Source organism: Falco biarmicus, chromosome 15 (genome assembly GCF_023638135.1).
Source record: "Falco biarmicus isolate bFalBia1 chromosome 15, bFalBia1.pri, whole genome shotgun sequence".
NCBI classification, from domain to species: Eukaryota; Metazoa; Chordata; class Aves; order Falconiformes; family Falconidae; genus Falco; species Falco biarmicus.
Window position 1 is genome coordinate 531962 of NC_079302.1, and position 26796 is coordinate 558757.

The 26796-nt window shown below is 48.2% G+C and overlaps 1 pseudogene; it reads left to right on the plus strand.

Moving 5' to 3' along the window:
• Positions 1-26796, plus strand: part of LOC130159445 (hydrocephalus-inducing protein homolog) — a 70002-nt pseudogene that overhangs the window by 25000 nt on the left and 18206 nt on the right.

Genomic DNA, 26796 nt, shown 5'->3' on the forward strand with positions numbered 1-26796 from the left:
AAGCCTGCTGAGGAACCGTCTAGGTGTTTGGCAGATGAATACCCTGTTTTCCCTCAACTTCCCACACAGCTTGCAGGAGGGCTGACAGCTGCTGAGCAGGAGCTGTGCTAAAGCAAATCTTGGCTTGTTTGCTGTGGATGGCAGACCCAGGCTCAGAGCATCCTTTGTGGTTCTGCACGCCCAGGGCACAGATGGGGGAGTTCAGCCTCGGCTCCTCAATTGCTTACTTCAAGGGCAGGTAGAAAGTGCGAGCAGGGTCTGATTCTGGCTCCGTGGTTGTTAATCAGAGTGAGTTTTCCTGCGCTGGCTCAGTTCCTGTCCCCGTAGGAAGTGGGTGAAGGCATGTCTCCCCTCCTGAGCCCTGGGCAGCAAAACTTGCTCTGTGCCAGATTCAGGTTATTCCTATATGGCAGGAGGGAGCAGCTAAATAGGCTTCTTCCAGTGCAGCACGCTGGGAGCTGGATGTGGAGCAGAGCTTGCCTTGCCCTGGGTCAGGGAGGCGTCTGGCTGCCTTGTTCCCCCGCCGCTGAGCTTTGCTGCCTGGCCCTGGAAGCAGGGGGTCCCCAGCACCGTTTCCTCCCCATTGCTGCTTGCTAGGCGTGGGGCAGATGCCAGCAGCCTCGTAGAATCATAGAATGATGGAGGTTGGAAAAGAGCTTGAAGATGACCAAGTCCAACTTAACCCCGGATTGCCAAGCCCACCACTAAACCGTGTCCCGAAGCACCACATCTGTGTGTTTGTCGAACGCGTCAGGGGTGGTGATTCCAGCCTGCAGCGTGGAGAAGCAAGCCCTGCCGGAGCCGTCTCCTCCCTGGCAGGCTCCCGCCAGCCCCCCAGTCCCGAAGGCTGGCCAGCAGCTGCTGCTTAGGCTGCCCGCACGCGGGGGGCTGCTGCAGGGGGGTTTGGTACTGAGCACCGGAGAGCTGCTGGGATGTGTGGTTTGGGTTGGTCAGTAAGCGTGATGAGCTGGCCTCAGATCTTCCCCTTCCTCTAAGCCAGCACCAACACTTGCACGATAGACAAGATCTCCTTAGGGCAACGTAAGCATAAAAAATAATAACAAAAGAATTTCTTGGGTAGATCTGGAAGAACTGGCTGGGGATCACTGTATTTAGTGCGTCAGCAATGCTCGGGGTGGCAGGGGATGTCAGAAGAGGATCTGGGTCTTCTGTCCTACGCAGGACGGCCTGAGCTACTGCCCTGAGGTGCCTCTGCCCTTCTCGGTCTAACCACAGGCAGCTTCTGTGTGCTGCAGCAGCCTCTGGAGCTGTGAGTGATAACCGCCAGCTTGAGAAAGCACCGAGGTTTCATCACAAATGGGGGAAAATGAGGCATGAGATCACAGGAAAAATCAAGGCATATGAAACACGATTAATTAGGGAGCTGATGTGGAGCTCTTCAGTCACCTGTGGCACGACAGAGAGTTTGATGTGGTGTGTTAGAGCCATTTGGGTTTGGTGAAGATGACGGTAACTACAGAACCGGGTGTGCTCGTCTGGCAGCAGGGCAAGCACAGCCTGTGCATCTCGGCCGCGGTGGGAAACTGTGGTAGGGGCTGCATCGCGTTGCAAATGGGCCGAGGGGAATTGTCAGGGGCGTTGCTGACTGCTCAGCTCCTGCACAGATCAGCATGGGGTTCCCAGCCGGGAATGTCGGTGTGTTGGGATGCTGAATCCCTTTCTTCAGCTGAAATTGATGCTGGGCTTAGCTGAATCAGCTTACGTTGGTAAATGAGGCCACCTCTGCAAGGGCTTGGCGGTGTGTTAGTGGCCACTGTACACACGCAGGAAGCTCATTAAATCCCAGCCCTACGTGTTTATTGATGTTTGAGGCTGAACAAGTAACGGCAGCACGGATGTGCCATCACCTCTGGGCATCTCAGCTACTCGCAAGAGTAAAACATTACCTCGCTGTGATATTAGTCTGTGGTTTTGTGCAGACTTTGGAGAAGACAACCACCTCTGCATGCCTCTCTTCTCTTTCCTTTAAGAACCCCCTTTGTACCAAAGGTCTTGTCATCTTGCCAGGCTGGCACTACCATCAGTAGCTTCCAGGAACTTGTTTGAAAACAAAATGAAAATCCTATTGACTTAGCCTCTAGATCAAGCCTTTTTCTTTGTCTTTTCTCTCTGCAAACCCACGGATGGATGTGGATAGGCAGCAGGGTTTAGCTGAGGTTCAGCCCTTGCCGTGTTGCGTTTCACGTTCCTGAGATCACTCAGGTTGCTGAGCCCTCACGGTTTGTGCTGACTCCAGCTGGAGCGGAGGAGGCTCAGGACTTGCCTGAGCAAACCCTCTGCCTCGCTGCATCTTGACCTGAGCTGTGCCTGTGTCGTGCAGGGTGCCAGGGTGGGAATGCCAAAACCATTTCTGGTTTTAACCTTGGTCTGGTGTGAGCGTTCACAGCGGCTCTGATGTCGCAGTGTGTTCGGTTCCTATCGAGCTAAATTCACGGCAACAGCCCCATAGCTTCTGGTGGCCACCGCTGTGTGCCACTGCTGGTCAGGTCTGTAGCTCTTCATCGCCGCGCAATTCTCCGATCCTTCAACACCGGGCAGGCTGGTAGTGGCTTCTTACCAGTGCTGAGAGGTGGGGAAACCTTCTGCTTCCCTAAGCAGCAGCCTCTCTTGGCTCCAAAGCTTTACTGTAGTGCGTGAACTGATGTAATTCTTTCCGTTTGTGTTTAGTGCTAGCAGATGCAGACAAACTTGTTTTGTTTGGTGAGTTTTTAAAGATCTTGTTTCCCGTGTTATCCTGAGGTGTAAGCCAGGCTCTGACGCCGTGGTTATTACAAGAGGCTGCTCTAGCTTTTCCTTGGACTGCCAGGCATTTAAGAACTTTGCAAAGGGATTTTCCTTTCTGCTTGCCTCAGGTCGTGGGTGCATGTTGTGCTTTTCTTCCTTCACTTGTGAGAATTCCCAGCAGGATTGGCTAGTTTCTGTTGGACTTTTATGTTCTTGTACGTCTGCTTCAAAGCGAGTGCAGGGTGGCATATACTGTAGGCAAAAAAAGGTGTAAATCGGAGTTTGTGCAATTATATGTTGACTTTGCATCTTAATCGTAGCAGTGCTGCAACGGACTGAGGATTGGTAACTAATACGTTATACAAATAATTGGTTATATAGGCTTTTATGGTTCAAATCAATTAGATTGATGGGTGAGTATAATTGGTCTCCAAAGTGTTCCTTTATGTCAGATCAGCTAACAGTTAACAACTGTTTCCTGTCTTTGTTCCCCTTTTCCACAACTGCTTGTAACAATGATTTTTCTTTATATATACTGTTTTAGATAAGGTTGTTAAATTTCTTGCAAACAGAGTATGGCCTTCGCCCCTCTCTAGGGCCTTCTGTTTCAAAGCCGATGGTCTGTCGCTTTGAGGGTAGAAGAAGAGGAATTAAGTTTGTGCTTCATTTGCTTGATCGTTTTTTTTTTTTGTTAGTCATGGCTTTATATCTCCCAAACTATGTAACACCCCTTCTGACAAAAATGCTGCTAAAGCAACCCGTGGCGTTGACTGCATGAGCACGGCTTGGGGGTGGGTGCTCGGAGGGTTATTTGGAGTTAAAAGTCTCCTTTTGGCTGTTTTGTTCATCCCCAGAAGCAGACTTCCATGTGACGCCGCCTATCCCGTTCTTAGCCTGTGAAGGATTTCTGGGAGAATGTAGGTTTCATCTCTTTGCAGGGCATCCTGGACTGCAGCTTGTCTCTTCTGTCATCAGTGGAAATCACTAGTATGTTCTTAGGTGCCATGAACCCTGGATGCGTTTCGGGGCAGAGCTGACCATTCATTAGTCTCCTTTCCTGGTGGATCAATCAGCGTTTGCTGAGAAGCAGAAGAGTAGCTTGAAGGGTGATTGATTTATGAAGTGTCGTATTAAGCATGTCTTTGCCAGGCAATCAGAAGGAAGGTTCCTGCCCTGTCTTTCCCCGTGGGCCAAAAGCAGTGTTTCAGTGATCAGCGACCCCAGCATATCATGGCTGTAGTACCAATAATGATTATATATAGCCCACGGCATCCTGGATATGCGGCAGCGCTGTCTTGTGTTATCCAACAGTTTCATTGTCCTTTCAATCCATTCTGCGAGGCTCCTTCACGCTGGGCAGCACAAAGGCTCTGTGCTGGCTCCCAGATATTCCTGCGCTGGAGTATTTCATCCTGTAAGAAAGCCAACAGCCCTTCCTAAGCACGGTGCGGAGGAGGTAATGGGGAATCCTTTGGGTGCTCCATTACAGGAGGATGCACAGCAAGGAGCCTGGTGGAAAGCAAGGTGACTCCTAAGTGCAGGAGAGCCGTCTGAAGAGCCTGCGACCTGTCCCGTAGACGCTGTGGCTGGTCATTGCTCTCCATCTCCCTTTTCCTCCCCATCTGTTGTCTCACGGTGGCTTGCAGTGCTCTGGGGTAGCAGATCCTTTCCTTGCGATGGGCTGCATGGGCTCAGAGGGGGCTTTGCTGGGGGCTTTAGCTGTTGACAGCATCAGCTGTGGCAGCAGTGATGATTAGGGTGCCCTGAGCTTTGTTGTAGCCTGGGCAATGGTCCTGTAGAAACCCCTGTGCTGGCAGCAGTTATTTAATGGTGAGGTTTATAAACAAGCTGCTCCTAGGGCTGGAGTAACTAGCACGATGGTTTTAATGATGTCTGAAGGTAGCTCATGAGCACTGCCTCCGAGAAGCACTTAAAAATGACTGTCGCTGCCCTGTGTTTTGCTCTAGTGCTGGAAATACGAGCGTGGGGACTGACAGGTGGCCTTTGTCAGAGACCCAGCACACTTTGTAGGTGATGCCATTAGCTTCCTGACAGCAAAACAGCTCAGAGCAGCGCTCCTGACTCTGACCGAGGTAGCTCTGTGGGAGGTGCAGCCAAAAGCATATGGTGGGGAGGGCTGGATCCCGCCGCAGGGGACTCCTCTCGCTTTCCAGAGATCGTTAGCCTGGTGAAGTGACTCCCTTCTCCGGTGGTGATGTGGTACCAGCAGACCTTTGCATGCTGTTTGAAAAACCAGAATATGCTGGCGGTGATGAGGCAGCTGGGTATCGTGATAGTAGCAGGAGCAAAAGAACTGCTCAGAGGGTCGATGTGGAGGTACAATGACACTCTTCTGAGTGAAGAGCTCGGCTTTCGTTGCTTGCTTGTATTTTCAGTGAAAAAGCAGCAGGACCTGTCTCTTTTAGAAGAGGTGAGAGCCAGGCATAGTTTTCTGACAAACTGGGCAAATTAACTTAAACTTGCTTTCCCTGTTACCCAAATATTCTGAACCTGACTCATGCACTCCTAAAAAGGTTTAAAATCCAAATTCAGCGAGGAGGGAGTCACAGGGATAGAGGAAGAATATTATGGTGAGGACGAAAGGCAGCAGAGTGCTGTTTTGTTTCTCTTCAGTCTAATCCATCTGGCTACCAGCTTCCTAATATTTAGAGCAGTAATCGATGGAGGAAGGTACTGGCTGTTGAATGCTGGGAACGCATTCTTCATAAAACCTGAAATTGTTTTGAAATCTTGTTCAAGGGTTTGCTTAATATTCGGAAAGATATTTTAGCTCTTCTGTAAATTCCCTCTCCTCCTGCACAACAGGCCCCCCAGAGGATGACCCAGTGCTGGGTTTCTTACTTTCAGATAGTTAGAAGTTACCATGATGTGCTAAGATACCGGTGGCCATAGCCATGCAGATGGATGCTGGAATAAAACACGGTGGTGTTCCCGCTGTCTCAGAGAGCATCGCTCAGGAGTGCACAGCCCAAAGCACCTGCTCTACTGCTGTATAAGAAGCCTCTCTTTTAATTTCAAGTTCAGGTGTTGCTTTGTTCAGGTTGCAGGGTGAGCTGTGTCCTGCTGTCTCTGGGAAATACGTCAATAGCATGTAAGAATGAGAGAGCTGACAGCCTGTAATAAGATCATTGTGTTGTGTAAGTAACGATAGGGCAGGTACGTCTGGATTCAGTAAATGTGCTTCCATGGCAGCAAAGCGTCCCAAAGCACAGACCCACGGACATTACCCCATCAAGTGAAATACCTAGGGCTACATTGCTGGTACAGTACAGAGATTGTTTTGTTGTTGGGTTGGTTTTTTTTCCTCCAGACTTATATATTAAACAAGCAAGAGTCTTAAATAAATGTCACATCCAATTTGGCACCCAGGACATGAAGCCTGCAGCTGCCCTGGGCCAACCCTGACAGCTCTGCTGTGTCAGTTTATCTGCCTGGCAGAAAGACCTGCTGCTCCCTCCTGACTCGCTGGCATCCGCACGCTCTCGTCTGTACCGGGAGGTTTGTGGGTTTACACAGTCAGCACGATGCCAGATCCTTCTCTCTGTGGTAGAAGGTGCTCCGGCAAAGCCCTCCAGCCTTCAGAAGCGTCCTCGGTGCCTGCAGCCGGGAGTGTAAGTGCTCTCCAGGAGAGCAGCGGTAGGGGATGCTTAGCAAAGCGTGTAGAAGCAGGCAGTGCATATGCTTTCTCCCTCGTGGGCCTTGGAGGCAGCGTTTTTCTGTGCTGGAGGCTTTATTCACGTCTTTGTTTAATCGCTTCTGATGGTTTTACCTTCCAAGCCTTTGTCCAGTTGCTTTGTGGATTTATAGCGATGAGCGTCTGTAGGCACCTGTGGCAGTGTGTTCCAAAGGAAGGAATATTCCTTGGAAAAGTACTAGAACTACTTTTCTCTCATTTTGACTAATACTATTTCAGGCCCTTGGGTTCCTGTTTTACAACAAATTGTGACAACTTTTTCCTCGTTCACTTTCTCGCAGGCCGTTCATACTTTTACAAACCTACCTATCTCCTATGTGATTTCTAGGTTGAGGAATCCTGTTCAGTCTTCGTATAGAAGCTGCTCATTTCTCGGTTGAGGATTCAGTCTTCGTATAGAAGCTGCTCTGTACTTCGGAGAAGGGCAGAAAGAACGATTAAATTTCAAAGGCTTCAGCTTGGTTTTTAAGATCGGAACTATACCCATTACTTCAAGACCCACCTGGCCGTGGGTTTAGACAGGGAGGGGAGATCATGATAGTTTTTGTGGAGTTCATTTTGCAGTAGTTTGTTGTCTCGTAGAGCATTTTTCATGTCATGTTTCCATGAACCTGAGTTGTACATGCTCAAAGCACTGTGCATGTCTCCCATTTCTTGGGTCCTGCTTCCTCTGCTTGCCAACGTACGCCGAGGATTCAGCGGAGGGGGAAGGCAGTGCTTATAAAGCACACCTGCTTCTGTAACGCTTCTGAACCTCAGTTATTTTTCTATGCTATGTTTTCCGTTCCAGAAAGCAGGCTGTCCAGTCATTGGAGACGTCGCTGTTTCTCTCGCAACATAACTCATCTCTGGCCACGAGTCCCTCCCACTCCTCCTGGGCTCCCTTAAGAGCAGAGAAGTTGAGGTTATACAGGCACGAAGGCCGAACTCTCCATGCGTGGAGGCGAAGGAATGGCTGCAGAGATCTGTTTGAAGGGTGATTCATTCCCAGCCTCCCTCCAAGAGAGGGGCTCTCTTTCTCCTGGCACGGCTGTGAGTCGCCGCATTGTGTCTGCCTTAGGGTTTAAGGAGTCCGTGTAGGACACCGCCAGCTCTCCCCCGTGCTGTTGTGTGGCCGCCTTGGAAAGGCAGGTCCATCCCCTGGCTGCCTTGCTGTAACCCGTGCAGCGAGGAGAAGGCTCTGCCTCGGCAGGGGGATGCTCTCCAGGGATGGCCGGGTCGCTGCCCTTCTCAGCTGGGGCTGGCTCTGAGGCTTTAAACACGCTCCACAGAAGTGCCATTTCGACAGAGAATGTCTCGTGTTTGGGGTTTGCTTCTCACCTGGAAACCCTCACCTGCAACAGGCAGAGTAGGCTCGGTGCTCAAGTTTGAGATGGTTGACTCCCAGGAGCTGCTTGGTTGGGAAGAATGAAGGTTTGGAAGCTCTGGCAGTGAGGGACGCTCTGGTGGGGGTCTCTTCTGGAGGGTGAAGTGCTGGCGGGTGCTCCAGCAAGTCTCCAGGCGTTAATCGGCTGCTGTGCGCAGCCAGGGGCTCTCTCCTCTTTGGTCTGAGGTGGAAAGCAAAGGTGTGCTCGCTCGGGTTGTGGAACAGCTTGGGAATACTCGGTGCAGACTTGCACGCTCAGGCACAGGCACCGACAGGCTCCAGGCAGAAGAAATGGGCTTGCAGGGCTGTGATGGGCAGGTTGGCGTGGGCCGTGCCCCACCAGTCTCGTTCCGACCTGTCTGCACAGACACACAGCAAGTGAGGGTGCTGCTGCTCCAACACAGTGAAGTTCTCATCTGCGTCCCATCCTGCCGTGGGCTGTCACTTTGCTTGCCTCCCTCTTCTGCCTGCATGCCCCAGGCACCTTGGCTTGTTGGCAACAAGGGATCAGGAGAGACACAACCCCGGTGGCGTGCTTGCAGGAGACTCTGGGCGAGCCGTGACCGAGGTGGGACTCCTGAGAGTCACCTGAACGACTCAGATGCAGAATTCCCTGGGACCCGAGTGGGATGGCAACCCAAAGGCCACCTGGGCACATCTGAAAAAGTCCCCCTGTAGACAGGGTCACCTTGGGGATAAATCTTTACAAGCCCAGCCAGAAATAAGGTGCTTAAGGTGGTGTCCAGGACATCCTCGTGCTGTACACATGCAGCTATCAGGATGTGATAAATGTGTTGATATGTGGAACTGCTAATACAGCTAAAGGCTGTGACACTTCTGTTCCTGCGGCGAATGAAGAGACGGGACGCAGCTTGATGCAAGCAAATGTCAATTTATTGTACAGAAGCTGCGCGTTTTAAACAGATTGGTTCCTGAAGCTAAGCATTGCATCCTAGGCAATCCCTGATTGGTGGTTAAGTACCAGCAATTAACAGCAAGCTGTTACCTTTCCCTGGCGCCATCCGTCCCCCACTCCCCTGTGCTCTGTAAACACGTCTCATCATGTTAATTGTTGTCTAGACAAGCTTGAGCACCTTCCCCTCAGCTAACTGATTGCCACGCATGGTCCTAGTTTCCAGCCCGCTCCTGCATGTTCCCTGTGGCTTCCTCCGTTCCTTGTACTCCCATCAGCAAGGGCGATGAGCAAAGTCTCCCTTTTGTTTGTTCCAGGTGAAGATATTCACACAAGCCTTCATGGAGCCGCTGAAGATGTCAACATCAGGCTAGACAGGAACTCCTTGACAGCTGGGAAGACCTACATCACGCTGTCAAACCACAGATCCGTGGTCATCCACAATCGGAGTAAAGTCATAGCCCACTCCAGTGGAAGGCTTTTATTAGTAAAGAAGAGGAGGATCAGGAGAACCTGAGGTTCGTTGGGAAGATTCATTTCAGTAAGATACACAGCCCAAGGGTAAAACTAACGTACAGAAGCTGAGGCTCGTTGGGAAGATTCATTTCAGTAAGACATGCTGCCCAAGGGTAAAACTAACGTACGGCCTCAGAGGGATGTTGGTGCTTTTTTGAATGGCGTAGGACAAGTAAACCATCCACGACATCAGGGTGTGTGTCCCTGAGCTTCAGGGTAATGGAGCTCAGTGCTTCCCATTCCGGTTCCATCCATGTTCCAGCTCATGTTTTGGGGAGGAAAGGTCGCATTTCCTCGGAGAGCAAATTGCCATCTGTGGGAGCCCTAAGTCAGTGAGGCCAGGTCGCTGGGCTCGCAGAGGGTCTGTGAGGCTGAGGAAGGTGTCGGCACTCCTTACCTGGGACTGCGTTGAGCGGTAGCACCTAACAGCTGCAGGCAGCGTACCTGCTGTGATATTCACTGCAGTTTCTTCCCCTCCAGCTTTGATAAGATGGCAACCTTCTTCAGCCTTCTTGTCCAGTAGTGCGCAGGGCAGGGTGCTTTGCTGGCCCCGAACGTTGAGGCCATCCGGCTGTAGGATGCTGAATTGCCTTGTGCTGTCCCGGCTTCCAGCACAGCGAGGTATCCCTGCCCCTTCTCTGGGGCTGGGGAGAGTTCGGAGGTGGAGGGTTCTGCGGGGAAGGCAGGGCAGCACAGGACTTGGAAGTGCCTTTGGGCGTCAGCACCTGTGTCTTCGTGGTGCTGAGAGGTGGGGCAGGCTCTCCACAGGGTGTCTCTGAAGCTTTGAAATTCCGTTTGGGGCAGCAGGGAAACACTTCTAGCCCAAGGGGATGCACTGGGAATGACACTTAAAAGCTGGGGTGATTTAGGGAGTCCTTGTGTGACTTCTCAGAGTTGAATGGCTGTAGGTGTATAGGAGTTAGTCTGAACCCAGAGCTGGTCAGGAAACTGCCTTCAGCTGGAGAACTTTTTGAGGGCTTCCGAGCAAATAAAGTTCAATGTAATTAGGTCAGAAATGCCTTGAAGGCCAAAACGAGTTTTCCACTGTTCTCTGTCTTTAATTGCGCAGTGTGTGACTTCTGCGCAAGATCAGTGTGTTAACAGAAAAAGTCTTGTGACCTTCTCTTAGTATGTCCCTGCGCCATTCTTTTAGCATCTCTTCCCACCTGCGTATCTCAGATGGGACCCTGAGTGATCCTCTCTCCCCTCAGAAGCAACCAGGTTTCCCCACCGTTAACTTCAACCCGATTTTTTTCCAATGGCACTTGATCTTAAGCCAGCTCGTGTTCTATACTCTGAGCAGAGTGCTTTGTTCTTCCTTACTTGCAGTCTTAGGGGTGGTCATAGCTCCGAGGCCACTGTCCTGCTGTAGCAGAAGCTTTTGAGATGTCAGAGCAGAGAGGACTTTTACGATGGGAGGAGGCAGTTCAGCACCCTGCGCTTGGCTGTCACCCCAAAAGACCTGGATCATCACAAGGTCTACCCAGGGGTTTGCTCTGTCTCCCTCTTGCAGGACTTTCTGGGATTCAACAATGGAATTATTGTCTGTTGATGAAGGCTTAGTTGAGGGTTGCTCATCTCGGTGCCTGGAAGCCCCCCTCATGCACAACGCTGTAGGTCAGCCGTGGAAAAACATTTCTCATGACACTCCACAGGGAGCAAGCCAAAGAAAGTATTTTTGGCACTGGTGACAGCATTTGCCCGAGGCTCTGTCTGCGTGCTGCTAGTAATGTCCATGGCTGTGTTTCCTTTCTAAACGTATTGGAATTTAGCTGGGTGGTGATTGCGGTCCTGTTTATACCACGTTGCCCTGATGTGCTGTGTATGGAGCCTTCCCCTCATCCCCCTCGAGTAGTCACCTGCTGGTCCTTGGTGGCCAGGGGACTGGAGCGTGAAGGGGGCACATCCACGTGCCAGCTGGGAAGCAAGTGCTCTGCAGCAGTGCTCCCTCCTCACCTCTCGGTTGCGAGCTTTAAACACTAGAATGATTGCTGCTACAACTACCGAGTAAGGGAGAGGTGACCTGTGTCAAAGCTCTGTGGAGAAGGCCAAAAAGAGAAAAATGTTGAAGTGGTTCAAGGCTGGATGTAAGGGTTTGCATTCAGAGATGCTGGTCCTGCCTTCGTTATTGGGTGATGCTGGGCAAAGTCCCTTCACCTCTCGGGGCCTCTGTCTTCATGCATATAAACCCATTAATTTCACTGAAGTGATGCAATGCCTGAAAGTCCGTGAGTTGGCTTTTCAAATGCTCTGGGGTCCTCTGCTGGATGGCAGTGTAGGCAGCGGAGCAGATCTAGTTTGCTTATCCCTGCCAGTCCAAAAGGGAAGGTAAAAAAGAGTGATGCTGGTAACCTGCAGCTGAATCCCAGCTGCTCTCCCCTTGCCAGCGAAGCACTGCAGTGTGTGCTCCTTCATCTTCATCCATCTCCCCGAGCACCTCTACGGGAGGAAAAGCCATCTGAGGGTGTTGGTGGGTTGTCCATTAGTCGTGGCAGTAGCTTTGAGCCAGGAGGCTCTCCTGAGGGCTGCTAGCTTTCAAAAACCTCCTCTTAGCTCGTGAGTGTGGCGTTGCTGCTCCTGCGCTTACGCGACAGTCTCGGCGGATATGTTGTTTATTAAATGATCTGCTTGGTTTGTGTCTCCCCATGGCTGCAGGTGCTGTCGCAGGCTGCAGAAGCAGGAGGAGAATGAGCGGAATTCTTTTCTCAAGCAGCGCGCAGTGGACCCCGTGCTCCAAGAACGCCTTTCCCTTCTCTCCTGTGCCTTCCAGAACCAGAGGGCAAAGGTGCAAGAAGACTCTATGCTCTTCTCCAATGATATTTTTGCCATTGAGCCGGTGGTAAGCGATAGCTGAGAACCTCTCTTCCTCCTCCTCCTCCTCCTCCTCCTCCCTGAATGAGGTCACTTGGCAGATACCCGCGTCAGCGTCTTGATGTGCCGAGAGGGAAGACATGAGGTTTCTAGTGAGGCTGGGAGAGGTTGTTGCAAAAAGCGTTTCTAAACAGTGAGCTCCTGGCAGGCGGCGAGAGCCTGCCTAAAGCTGAGCTCTGCTGCAAGGGCTATAAATTAAGGGCACTTCATAAGTGTCCTTACAGTGTTCAGGGGTACTGATTATTATATATAAGGGCAGGCCTTACACGTAGCGTATGGGGATTAACCATGGGCATTAGTTCACCTATTGAAGAATGAAAAGGTCCTCTATGGAAAGGAGGCCAAGTTCAGCCCGTTTAATCATGGAAAGACCAATCCCTTCATATAATCTGGATTTATACCATGCGTGACTCTCCCTCCCAGCATTGTCTGTGAGCCTGCACGCAAGGCTGGCAGCTTTAAACGAACTTTTTGAGTTTCACTGCAGACTTGGAGAAAACTTTTTGCTTTTGTGTTTACGCAATCAAAACCTCATGTCCTTCAATGAAACAGAGCCCTGACTCTGAGTATTTGCGTGGTCTGAGATGAAGAATGCCTGCTGCCTGAGCAATGCAAAATCCCTTCTCATCTTGGAGCAAACGCTAGAATAATCAGAGCCTCTTCTTTCTTTTATAGTAGGTGAAACTTTTTTTTAAGGAAGGGGATCTTGTTCTCTTCTTGGTTACTCCTATAGCCCGAATGAGGCTGAGCCCCCCATGTGAGCACAGCTGCAGTTTCACACCACTGCAGCTGAGAGCAGCATGATGGGACCAAGAGCCTGTGTCAGAGCAGCAGGGGTATTGCAGAGAGCGGGAGCCGATCGCCTGAGCTGTGCCAGCTGGTTTTGGAGCATGTCCCAGGGCTCCTGCTTCATTACAACTGGGCTAGGTCTCCATAACGAGCTTAACCTGCTCTTGGGCTCCTGAAGTGCATTAGGGTGAGGTCCAGCAGCCTGGCTGCCCGCTGAGTCCTGGTGCTCCGTGTAGCGCTGTACGGACCCAGAGTGTAGCCTGGCCTCAAGTCTCGAGTGGAAACCTTTCCTAAATGGCTGTGTTGATGTTACAGTTTGCTTAGGACTGGGTGCAAGTGGGATACTACAGGAGTCGTTCCCCTCCTGGCTGGTTCAGCATTATCAGTCTTTAGATTTCCATTAATTCCATGATTTATGGAACAATGGGTTTCACATTCATAGTTTTGCTGATGTCTGTCTTCCCCCCTGGCGTACGGGTGTCTTCACATCAAATGTTAGTCTTTTATCCTATCAAATGTAAAATCTAAAAATCCACTGCTGCTGACTTCCACAACCTTCTCCCCGGTGAGAGTCCCGTAACTTGTAGCGTGGACAGAGACCCTTCTTGCAGCGCCGTGTAAATCTGCTGGAGGGGCCCCACCAGAGCTGGGACCTTGCTGCCTCAGACCTTCTGGCCAAAAGCGGCGGCTGCTCTTCCCACCTATCACCTGTGGTGCCTGGGAGCACCCTATAGAAAGAATCAAACCCTTGGAAGAAGCGGCTGGAGGTTCCCAGAGGTTAGGAGGCCGCTGGAGGGACGATAGCCTTGGAAAGGCTCTCTGGGCAGGGTGGCTTTGCAGGGTTTGTGCAGCAGCTTTGCTGTGTAAGCGGGCCGTTAGCTGCCAGGGGTTGCTCTCAGTGGAAGCTGCAGCAGGCTATTTCGGCCTGTATAAGGTTAACTTGCTGATGAAAATAATAAGAGAAAAGAGGAGGAGCGGTTTTGCAGTCAGCCTGTGACCATGAACGTTTTGAGCAGCCGTCCAAGCCTGTGGGAAACAAGCTGTTCTGTAACTCTGACTTCCTGAGTGCGTCCCAAAGTTGATTTATTTTTGCAAAGACGCATGGTATGTCAGCAGAGGCATCTGTGGTAGAAGCCCAGGTGGCTCTCAAAGGACAAAGCCCTTGCTTTTTGCTGCACCTTCCCCACCACAGCTTAGCTGTAAGTCACAGTACAGACACGTGGGAGCTGACTCCTTGGAAATGGAAACCAGAGGAAAGGGAGGAAAAGGATTTGTAATCATTGCTCTTACCTTGACAAGTCATCACTGTCTTGTCATTGCCTGGTAGCGACTCCTCAGTGCCACGTGCCAGCTCTGAGCCGATGGAGGTGGTCTTCAAGATGTGCAGGTTACGCAAGTGCTACTGCTGTTGGTGCAGAGGTTGGGCCAGGAGATAACAGTGATATTTGTTCCTGCAAACGTCCACCTCAGCTGAGGTGCCCAGCTGGTCCCCATCCAAATGAGAGGGGACTGCAGAGCACTTTGGTTTTTGGCAGAAGGCGCCATCTCCAGTGGGAGCTATGGTCCATCCCTCCGCTCGCTGTGGGTTCGGTTATTTGTGGGAAGGGGCAGATACGGGCTTTGGCGTTGCCTTTTCCCTGAGTGCCCTGAACTAACAGGATGCACTTTGGGGAGTCACTTCAGTACTTGTGTTGCCAGCTCTGCCTTTGGAGGTTTTGGTGTGCTTTGAGCAGTGATTTCCTTTCCATGGATCACCTTCTCCCTCCACCAAACAAAGCAGGCCGACAGTTGGTGGTGCCCCGCTTTCCAAGACCAGCTTTTTCCTTTTCAGGCTGGTGGAGGTCGAGGAGATTCGCATTATTTAGGGGCTGAGGGAGGGGAAATAGGATCTGCATCTATTTATGGTTGGTCTCCTTATTGAGGTCACTTCTGTAGCGGTGAGTCATGGTGTGCCGTCCCCTCGGGTATCACGTTGGCATATGCTGTAGCAAAGCCAGGGCACAACAGCAGGAGTTTTTGTGCTGGATCATCATACATCCACCGTCTGTATTTTATGCCACCTGCCAGCTGCAGCCTGCCTGAGGCTGACATTAAGCCAGAAGTGTTGCAATATCGTGTTCACAGCACTGCATAGTTGCATTTCTGTCCTGGCAAGCATCCACGGTAGTTTTCCATGATCTGACTCAACTGCCATCTTACGGAGAATATGCTAGCCGCGGCAGACCGCTGGCTCCTGCCGTGTCCTAGGGCTGGTACGCCTGCGTAGCAGTAGCCCGCAAGGGTGAGTAGTGAAGTGTATCCTTTTAACCAGCAATTCTTTCTTCCCCATGGGGTAGCAGGAATGTGAGGAACCTTTCCAACAGCCTATTTTCATTTCCCAGGAGAAATAGGTCACAATACTTTCCAGTTTTATGGTCTGACATACAGCAGTAATGAAGGGAGAAATGACAAAGGTTTCCCAAAACAGTCATGTCCTTCACAATTTTTTTTTAGCCACAGAATAGTAGAATAATGTGTAACTGATGATTTCTTCTTGCCCTCTCCCTTTGAGTCAAACAGTCTGGCGTGCGGCTTCACTGACAATACAGGGAAGCTGATTGTGGACGTACTGCCTGAAGTTTCTGTCCAAATACGTTGAATCCTGGAGAATGGTGATTTCATGCCAGAAGCTCAAGAGGTTTGAGTCTATTAACTGCTGGTGCAGGTTTCCTTGGGAGTGAGGATATGAGTGCAAGGCTCCATCAATAATGCTGCGTTAGGATTGTTGCAGAGAGCTGTGCGGGTGCATATGAATGGATGGGTTGTGCTGCTCGTCCGTAGGCTTGTCTCCTCTGATGCCTTAGAGCAGTCTCATCTGACTGTGCCTTGGGATCCAGCAGCACCCTGGATGTAGGGAGATATGTCCCTTACCAGGATCTTACTGCACCACTGACTGGCTTCCTGGAGCATGGCAGGACATCTGGTGAGTTATACAGCGTACAGAGAGATGCCAGCAACACTGCAGCGATCACCGTGGTCTCGGTGGTGTTGGGCAAATCATCCCGCTGGGGCCTCGGCCGCTGGGAATAACACCTGCAGGGACCCATCGCCACTCCCTCGCTGTTTGAAGATTTACGCTTGCAGGCTTCTCCCAGGTTCTTGCTGAAGCTGGATTTTGGTGCAGCAGAAGTTCACCATTTTGGTGTTCGGTTTGGGTTATTTTGAGCCAGGATCACATTGTAGTGTCAGAGAAATGCCACGTGGGCACTGACCCAGCTCCGGTTCCGCTTCCGACAGCAGCGGTGATGCAGGAACGGGAGGAGGCCAGGACAACTAGGGCTTTGTGTCATGGGCAATGTCTCATACCCCCTGTGGAGACCTGCAGGCAGCTGGAGCAGATTGCAAAGCCCTGATATTCCTCTTCTGCCAGTTGTTGCCTGCAAGCAGAGGGAGGCTTGGACAGTGAGCCCTGGCTGGGGTAGCCAGCTCTGACGGGACCTTGCCTTTGTTTGTGAGCTGGTTTACAGATCTCTTCTGCAATGATGAAGGCAGGCATGGTTTTCTTTCTTTCTATCTTTGTAACTAAGAATGGAAAAATCCATTTGACTTGCTAAATCTCTTCTGATCTGAGAAAACGTGTTCACATGGCTGTAGTGACACAGGGATATAAGGGAAGGTTTGGAGGGAAACCGTATCTTTTCTTTAGGTCAGCTGGCACTTCTGAAGAGATCCTTGATATGCTGAAGCCAGCCAGTTTAGTTCCTTTATTATAGCCCTAATTAAAAAAAAAAAAAAAAAAAAAAAAAAAAAGGCAAGCCTTTACCGGGTGCTAGTAAAGGTAAGGGACTTAAATTTTTTCACAGCTGCTTCCAAAGTCTTACAGATTTTGTAAGTGTTGTTTGCTCCTTGCTCGTCATTGATGCTCTAAATAAAGGCTGACAGGGTTGTGGTTGAAAACAAGAAATGTAACGTTTGAAGATAAATGGTTTGTTGTCTCCTGTCTTAGGAGGGAGATGTCTGGCCAAATTCTTCAGTTGAAATCTACGTGATCTTCAAACCCCGAGAAGCCAGAGTGTATCGACAGTCTACTGCGACATCTCAGGTACAGCTCCTTTCTCCTCCTCCTGCTACCCACAGCAAAGGCGAGGCACAAATACTCTTCCAGCCCAGTTGGTTCCCACGGAATTTCTGGGAAGAGCCGGTGGTCAGCAGGGCAGTGCCAGCACCTTCCTGCTGTCCCTGTGGCTCCCAGCTGGTCTGTGCAGAGCCAGGGCTTAGCGCGCCTGGCTCCGACCGCTGATCCCAGAGCAGCCAAAGCAGCGAGCTTTCATACCATGCATTCGTTGTGCTGCAAGGTGTTTGTAAAGGCAGAGAGGTACACAGCAGAAGAGCTTTGGTGGACGAGCACTAAGCCCCTATAGACCTCCAGGATGAGCCTTTATTACGTGGATGCACCATCGGGCTCCTGAGGCGGTAGGAGCTGAGTGAAACGTGCTCCCTGCCCCTGGGTCACCTCCCGCTCTCCAGGCGCTGCCAGACCGTAGTGGCTGAGCCCTGCTGAGCGCAGGGTGTCTGTGAACGTGCCACACGTGTGCTGCTGTCCCTGCGTGGGAATCGTCACCTCGTGGCTCAAGCCTATGCTTCATCTGGGTCGCGTGTTACAGGGCTCGCTGCCCTCAGCAGGGTGAGCACCCTCCCCAGAAGTCAGAGTGCGAGCAGCCTGCTAGACAAGCTTTATGCTCCTCCCGGCTGACAGAAGTGCTGTCAGGTCTTTTTCTGGGAGCGGTTATCACTGACCCACCGAGTTATGCCGCCTTTGCCCTTACAGAGGTGATGGCCTTGCTGTGCTGGCACGGGGCAGGGAATGCTTGCAGCAAGCTCCGTGGTTCAGGTTACCTTGTCCTTCCTCTCCGTCCGTGTGGTGCTGCTTGAGGTGTTCTTCAAGAGTGGGAGGCCCCTGTCAGATTTCCATCCAGGGAACGCTCTGGTTTTCCCCATCTAAGAGGAAGGAGGTGCGAGGCCCGTGGTCCCCAGCAGCCAGGCTCCCGTTCTGGAGGGTGCTGAGATCACTAACCCAGCTGCTTCGAGCCATTCCTTACTGCTCCAAGCTGACAGATACAAAGGCCATGAAACAGCTTTTTATTGATACGGTAATTGCGCAGGGTTTACTTGGCAAATGCCACCTACAGTAATTAACAAGGGCTCATGTTAACAAACCGCCTTCCTGGCCGCCAGCTGCAGTTGTTAGAGCTGTGGAAGGAAAGGATTGATTTAAGAAGTTGCTCCCAAGGGAAAACTGGCTCAGCGCTGTGCTCCTGGCCCTGGGATTTTTGCTGTGGTGGTGGGGCTGTCCATCACTTTGCTGCAGGGATCTCCAGGGGTTGTGCCTGGAGAGCTTTTGTTGTTGTTGTGGCAGAGAAATAGGAAAATTACTTACATGCAACCTGGGAGTTACAGGAAACAGAGCTGGGCAAGCGATCGGTGTTTAGAAAGAGGAGGCGTCTCTGGAAAAACCCTCGTGGTCCCTCAGGAGATCTGAACTCTTCCATGGGCCCCTTGGGAGAGGACCTCAAGGAGGTCACCTACCCCCCATCCCTCACAAAACAGAGCTGAGCCGCTGTATCGTCAGGGTGGAGACTGTCCCAGGGTGCATAAAGAGTTTAAAGAAGAAACCCGTGATCTTTAACTAGGGAGTCATTAATTTTGCTTCTTGACGACTCTGAGCAGTGTGACTGCCTTCCTCGTGCATTTGCATGCCAGTCACAGATCCCTTTGGAGGACGATTTGCAGACAGCGTGTGCCCCTTGCAGGGAATATTTAGAAGCTTTGCCCTAGTGCAGCACTGTGAAATTGCAGTTGGATCTCGAGCCCCACGGGGAAGTGGCTGGCCTCCATGTGTTTTTTTGCAGTTGCCTCCATAAATTGCTTAGCCAAACGCTTCTGGACCAGGTGATTTACAGAACTAGTCAGCACTGTGCAACTTGCAAAGCCAGCAGTTAAGAAGTGGTTTGAAATTTGTTTTGTTTAAGCTCAAAATGAACTTTCTTAGTTATTCATGCAAATAAAGCCATGGCTCTTGAGTGCTGGAAGGAAGCACATGGTGGGGGGGCTCAATCACCTAAAATTCTTTTTTTGTTGTTTTTTTCTGGATATGGAAATGTACTGGGTTACATCTGATTTCTTCCAAAACCCATTTCTAAGCCGCTTTTGCAGGGAGAAGCAAAATCCTAAGTGCTGATCACTCCTTCGCCTTGCCGTGTCCTACATCGTGTAAAACTGGATCTCTGTGTTGATGTGGTTGGATGAGAGTCACGTTCAAAACCAATCTCGAAACCTGGGGACGTTCCGTGGGCAAAAAAATGAGTGCCAGAAAGCAGCAGAAGTTAGGGACTTGGGAAACAGTTCTGTGCTGTTGGGCCACCCACACCCCTGTTTCTTTGAATGCCGAGTTGTAATCCCTCCATGATGTGCCAAGGTGTTAACCCGACTGAGATCCGAATTCTCACTCCACAGAACCAGGTGTGGCTTTGGGACTGAGGACAAGGAGGCTGTGGCCCCTCCATGCCCTGGTCCATGTGCTCTGGGACATGCTGTGGTGGGGGCATCACACGGTCCCAGCCCGGGGTACCCAGGCCTTGGCCAGCGGCTGGGTGCTCCTGGAAGCCCCAGCTGCTAGCGAGGAGCGGGACATACTCTCTTTTTTCTTTCTTTTTCTCTCGGCTGTCCTGAACGGTGTGTATTTTAGTCTGCTCCTCCTCCTTTCAGGAGAGCACTCTCTGAGGTTCACCTGGAAGGAGAGAGCGTAAAACTCCCAGGGTTTCCTAAAGTTCCAGCATCAATGTAGGGGCAGAAGAAAGGATAGCTTCCGCAGACCTTCCAGGAGAGGCTGAGGGCCTGCTGCAGAAGGGAAAGAATGGCCACTGATTTTTTTTGATGATAGTGGCCGTGGGACATGCCTCACCCATGATTATGGGCAAAACTTGTCCCTTGGAAATCTTTGTCATTTCCTAAGAGCTTTGATGGTTTAGAACATCAAGTTTTTAATGAAAATTAGGCCACATGTGATGCAAGATGGAAAAATCTTCTGAACAGCGAGCACCCAGTACTGCCTCTTTTCGGGTGTCTGTGCAATAGAAGTACACAGCCCTCTGATGCGTGCCTGAGCTGTGAAGTGTAACTCATCTCTGCTGTCAGCTGGGCTTCGGCTGGATCCACTGAAAAACCGCTGAATTCAGCAAAAGCTCCCTAGCTCTTCCTTTCTGGCTTTGGACGTGATCAAACATCCCCGTGCCACGGTTGCAAGCCCAAAGTCAGGGATCACTGAAAAGGCTGTTCCAGGAGGGTTTTTTCCGAGTTGTGATCTAGTCACACGTGGGCTGCTCTTTGCAATAAGAAGTTGGTTTGGACATTCTGGAATGACTAAGCAGCAGACTTTTATAAAAAAAGAAACCAACTTTCAGTCCCTAAGCTTTAGTTAATGGTGGGTGTCACACAAAAGGAGCTCAAAGGATAGAGGAATAGTTTTGCACAAAAGCCACAGTGACGGTTGTGTACAACTTCTGGGGCTATCTTCTGCTCCTTGTGCTACTCGCTTTCCGTACAAGAGTAGAATGGGATGGCAGTGTTACTGAAATCTCGGAATGAAGAACTTATCGACACCAATGTGATGTAGATAAGCAGACACTTCTTTACGGACGGCCGGGTGCGTGAGTGAGTCCCCTCACGATCGACGCACACCATGGTTCAAAATCATACACCTTATATAGAACTCATTCATACATATTCATTAAATATTCATGCATAATCGTAAGATTTCCCATAAATCATTAACATACTCTCCTCCCATATCCGATTCTGCGCAGTAAAGGTTAGAAAGGTCCGGAAATGGGTCTGGGGTACGATTTGGGTAGGTGGTATGTGAGTCGGTGGTCTCGATCTCCCCCTGCCCGAATTACCTGCCACTTAAGGTTACTGTTTCTTGGCCGGCAACTATGGGTTGCTTCACTCGACTCTTCCCAGTTCACATAAATTCTCATTTTGACATTTTAGTACATCCTCCTAGGTTACATATAAACAATCATCTCAAATCTTAAGTCTGTTATCTAAGTTCTAAACATTCCTACTAGGTGATTCTGACCAATTCCTCCGGCCTTGGTACGGGCTGTACAGAGGACATTTTATAGCCGCTTTTTACTATAACTATAAGTTTCATTAAAATATATTTTCTTATCTTCTTATATTTCTATTACATGATTGATTTTATAAAATCAAATAATCAATCAAATAAAGTCAGTCAATCTTAACTTATTAGCAAATCTATAACATTTCCCCCCTTTGAAAGTGTTGAAAATCATTATTTCAATACTTTCACATTATTTACATATCATTTGTTTCAACATATTTTGGTGGTGGGCTATACCTTGGTGGACTGGTTGGTACTTCTCTCAGGATCATACGATTGATTGCAATTCTATTGGTAAACTGCTTCTTCAAACATGCATATACCAACATGATCATCAAAAAGACAATCAGTAACAGAAACAAAGTTTTGATTAGGGATTGTATCCAAGAGCTCAAGTTCCATCCTAATTTGTTAAAAATTTTCCCTAACCAGTCTTCTGACATATCTTCTTGAATTGATTCTGTTTCTTTTTCAATTTTATCTAATAAATCCAAATCATGTTCCACATCTTGTGTGACATTTGGAATGTGGGTGCAACAGTGGTCCAGCTTATCTTTGAGATATCCACATACTCCATGTTCTTTAAGTAGGAGCATATCTAGTGCCATTCGATTTTGTAAAGTCATTCTAGAGGTCGCCTGTAATTGTATATTCAATTCCTTAAACCCCTTTTTGGTAACGTTTGCTAATTTTTCCACTTGACCAGCTAACTGATAGAGCCATGCTCTGTTTCTATATGATGCTATAGGATTTAAAAGTGATTCACGTGCCCAGCCAATTTTCACTCCTGTAGATGGTTCATTCCAAGTATCATCATTTGTCTCAGATCTCTTTGTTCGTTTCAGTTCTAAATTTTCTAGAGATCCTCTAAATGGTGATTTCTTCCAAATCGGACACAATGTTGGCACGCCTAAAGTTATTTGTTTCACTTTACCATCTAATGGTAGATGAGTTGTCCAGGTTCCATCACTCAATGCCCAAATTAAATGTCCTGGACTTTGAATAGAAGGTTTTCTACAACTAAACATTATTCCTCTTCTGGGTATATAGGCGCTAGATAGATTGAGAGTATTCTTAAGACCTCGACCAAAACAACCATATTTTAAAGTGGCGGCCAAAGGAGGGATTCTTTGAATTATTAAGTCTGCATTGCTACAATCATACACTTTTTCACATTTCCACCATGGCACTATTTTATTCTCCTTTTCTCCCAATGAAGTTGATCTATCATTGACCCAGGGTAATACTGAAAACACTTTTCCATCCCAGGTAAAACACCAAGGAGTTTTTGCCGTATACTGAAAATGGGAATATAAGGTCATAGACCAAACCGAATCCCAGACTATTTCCTTTTCCTGTAGGGTTCGATTCTTTTTCTCACATTTTGTCTCGGTTATCCATACACTGGTGTTTGTTGTAGCCATTTTAGGGTAGTAACACCATCCCTTGTTCCCTAAATCTCCATATAATCCCGGTTTAGCTACAAATCGTCCTTTACATTCCCAAATGGTTGAATATACTGGTGATTCTTCCCCAACTTTAACCTTTTGCAGTTCCCAAGTTTCCCTAGGTTCTTGTTTACAATCCATTGTCTCATTTTCATATTCTAATTTGGTCAGATTCATGGTTAAGATTCCCCATGGAATAGATTCACCTACTGCCCTCGGTATTGGCAAACAAGCAGTGATCTGCATAACATTTTGTAAATTGGCAAATCCTGTAATCAATCCTACCATCAAATTTTCCTCAGCCTTTTGTTTGGGAATTTCAATCACTTGTTCTGTCTCTATTTGTCTTTCATTCCTGTCCACCAAGTCAGCCCATGATCCTGCCAACCCTACCAACCCAAATGGAATCCAAAGAACGATCATAACCTGATATGACAAATTAGACATTTTTCAAAGTCAAATTTAAAGTCTTTGGGTCACGGTTGATAATCTTCCATGGAATAGGTGCTTTCTTCACTCGAGTATAATGGATCCAAGCATCCGATTCTGTTACCTTGATAGCCGTAAAAGTGGTTAACAGTACTTGGAAAGGTGCTTTCCAACGTTCCTGTAAAGGTTCAGAGGCCCAGGTCTTCACATAGACATAATCTCCTGGTTGGAAATCATACACTGAATTTTCCAGGGATAAAGGTCTATTCCAAATTACTGCACTCCGAATTGCAGCCAAAGTTTTTCCTAGAGAAAGCAAATAGTTATATACATCCTGCTTTCCTTTTACATGTACGTTTGGATTTGGTTCTGGAGACTCATATGGTTTTCCATATAATAATTCATAAGGACTGAGTGAGGTTCCACTCTTTGGCTGTACCCTGATACGTAATAATGCCAATGGAAGCGCCTGAGGCCACTTTAGACTGGTTTCTTGACAAATTTTACTTATTTGTCGTTTCAAAGTTTGATTCATCCTTTCCACTTTCCCACTAGATTGGGGTCTCCAAGATAAATGTAGGTCCCAATTAATACCCAATACTTTGCTAACACTTTGGACTACTTCAGCAACAAAGTGTGGACCTCTGTCAGAAGAAATTCCAATAGGAACTCCAAATCTCGGAATTATTTCTTGTAATAACCACTTCACCACTTCTTTTGCTTGTGTGGTACGACAGGGAAGGGCTTCTGGCCATCCTGTAAAAGTATCAACCCCTACCAGGATGTACCGGTACCCATTTTGTCTGGGTAGCTCTGAAAAATCTACTTGCCAATAATCTCCAGGTTCTACACCAGATTTCAGCCTACCCATTTGAACCTTTTTCTTAATCATTGGATTATTTTTCAAACATACTTCACACTTTGAGTTACCATTTTAGCTATTCCCAACATCTTAACTGATATTACTTGTTTTCGTAAAGATGTTACTAAGGCTTCTGCCCCCCAGTGACATTCTTGATGTCTCGTTTGAATTCTCTCTCTCATCACAAGAGGTGGAATTACTACCTGTCCATTAGGAGTTACCCACCATCCCGCTAAGTTTTTCTTAGCATTTAATAACTGACCCAATTTGTCATCTTCCTCTGAATATCTCGGGTTTTCCCTAGGAAGGGTTGCTGTTTTAGAAGGAATTATTGCCATTTGCGATGCTTGTTTCTTTGCTACCCTCTTTGCTGGTTTATCAGCTAAATTATTCCCAGCTATTATTTTTGTATTCCCAATCTGATGTGCCTTACAGTGCATGATTGCTACTTGATCTGGCTTTTGAACTGCTTGCAATAATCATAAAATTTCTCTTTGATGTTTAATGTTTGATCCTTGAGAGGACAATAACCCCCTCTCTTTCCACAAAGCTCCATGGACATGCACTACCCCAAAGGCATATTTTGAATCAGTCCAGATATTTACTTTCTTGTCTTTGCTTATCTCTAAGGCTCGAATTAAAGCGATGAGTTCCGCCTTTTGGGCTGACGTGTTACTAGCCAATGCTCCTGCTTCTATAATTGTAGTATCTGTTGTTACCGCATATCCGGCGTATCGGACTCCTTGTTCCATAAAGCTGCTTCCATCAGTATACAATTCCCAGTCTGGTCGCTCCAATGGTACATCCTTCAGAACCTCACAACTGGAATAAACATACTCAATGGTAGCCAAGCAATCATGTTCCAGTTGTCCTTCTTCCTGTATGGAACTTAAAAACACTGCAGGATTTACCAGGTTAGTTGTTTTTAGAATCACATCATCCTGTTCAGTCAATACCACCTGGTACTTCATCATTCGGCTGGGAGACAGCCAGCGTCCCCCCTTCTGTTCTAGGACAGTTATCACCATGTGTGGGACATAGACTGTTATTGTTCTTCCCAAAGTCAATTTCCGAGCTTCTTGTATGAGCATCACTGTTGCTGCCACTGCTCGAAGGCAGTTTGGCCACCCTCTACTCACTGTGTCCAGTTGTTTAGAGAAATATCCGACTGGTCGTTTCCAGCTTCCTATCCTCTGGGGTAACACGCCCAGTGCAAGGTGTTGCCTTTCATGAACAAACACCTGGAAATCTTTGGTTAGATCCAGCAGTCCCAAAGCAGGTGCAGACATTAAGGCGCGTTTTAACTCTACAAAAGCCTTTTGCTGTTGTGGGCCCCATACAAAGGGGGAATTCTTTTGGGCCTCATACAGCGGTTTAGCTATTAGCCCATAGTTCATGATCCAAAGGCGACACCACCCAGTCATTCCCAAAAATGCTCTGAGTTCATGAATATTTCTCGGCTCAGGTATACCACAAATAGCTTCTTTGCAATCTTTTCCTAATTGTCGTTGTCCTTTTGAAATCTCAAAGCCCAGATATATCACAGTCTGGCAGGCTGTCTGGGCTTTCTTCCTGGACACTTCGTATCCATTTAGTCCCAGGAAATTCAAGAGGTCAATAGTCACCTGTATACAGGCAAGTCTTTCTTCTGTAGCAATCAATATGTCATCCACATACTGTAAAAGTAAATGCCCAGGTCTTGATTTATCCTGTTTCCACATTTCAAGTTCCTTGGCTAATTGATTTCCAAAAATAGTTGGACTGTTTTTAAATCCTTGGGGTAATCTAGTCCATGTCAACTGCATCTTTCGCCCGGTTTGAGGATTTTCCCATTCAAAAGCAAACAGTTTTCTGCTTTCTTTTTCCAAAGGTATACAAAAGAAAGCATCTTTTAAATCAAGCACTGTAAACCGTTGATAAGTGTCCCTTAATGCTGTTAACAGTGTATAAGGGTTTGCTACTACAGGATAAATGTCCTTAACTATTTGATTTACTGCTCTCAAATCTTGTACCAGCCTATATTCACCCGAGGGTTTTCTGACTGGTAAAATAGGAGTATTATACTGAGATTCACATTCTTCCAAAATTTTATACTCCAAAAATTTATCACTCAATTTCTTCAATTCCTGTCTCACTTCCGGTTTGATTGGATATTGTTGAATTCTCACTGTTCCTGCGCCTTCCTTCAAATCTATTTTAACCGGTTCTGCTAGTTTCGATTTGCCAGGAATATCTGTTTCCCATACAGTAGGGATCACTGCCAAATCCACCTCCGGTGGAATTTCTTGTTCCTTTACTCTTTCTTGTATCATCAGGATATCTCCCGTTTTTGACTCGGGTATTTTCAAGAAAAGTTCTCCTTCATCAAAAACAATTTGTGCATTTAATTTAGACAACAAATCTCTTCCTAACAAGGGTACCGGACATACTGGTACATACAAAAATTCGTGTGTAATTATCTTATTTCCAAATTTCAAATCTAGGTGTTGTAGGAATGGCCTGGTTTTCTTCTTTCCCTGTTGCTCCTATTATATTGGCTGGTTTTGTTCCTATTTTTCCTTTACATGTATTTAATACCGAAGATGTCGCTCCTGTATCTACTAAAAATTTAACTTCTTTATCTCCCAGCTAAATTTTAACCAGAGGTTCAGCTGGGTTCCCCTCCGGTCCCCTTCAGTCGTCTAAAATCATTACCTTGGCAAGGTCGTGAGAAACACTCTTGTTTCTAGGGCAATCCTTTTTCCGATGTCCTTCCTCTCTACACAAAGCACACTGATTTACTCCTAAGGGGGTATTAAATTTCCGATTGCCACAGTGCATACAACCTCCCCTCCCATTAAATCCTCGTCCTCTTCCTCTGCCCCTTCCTCTATCTACCGTTCCTGTCATTACTGCCAATAAATCTGTTCTCCTTGATTTTCTTTCTTCTCTTTCTCTGTTGTTATATACTCTCCATGCAACTTCCAGCATTGTATTCAAAC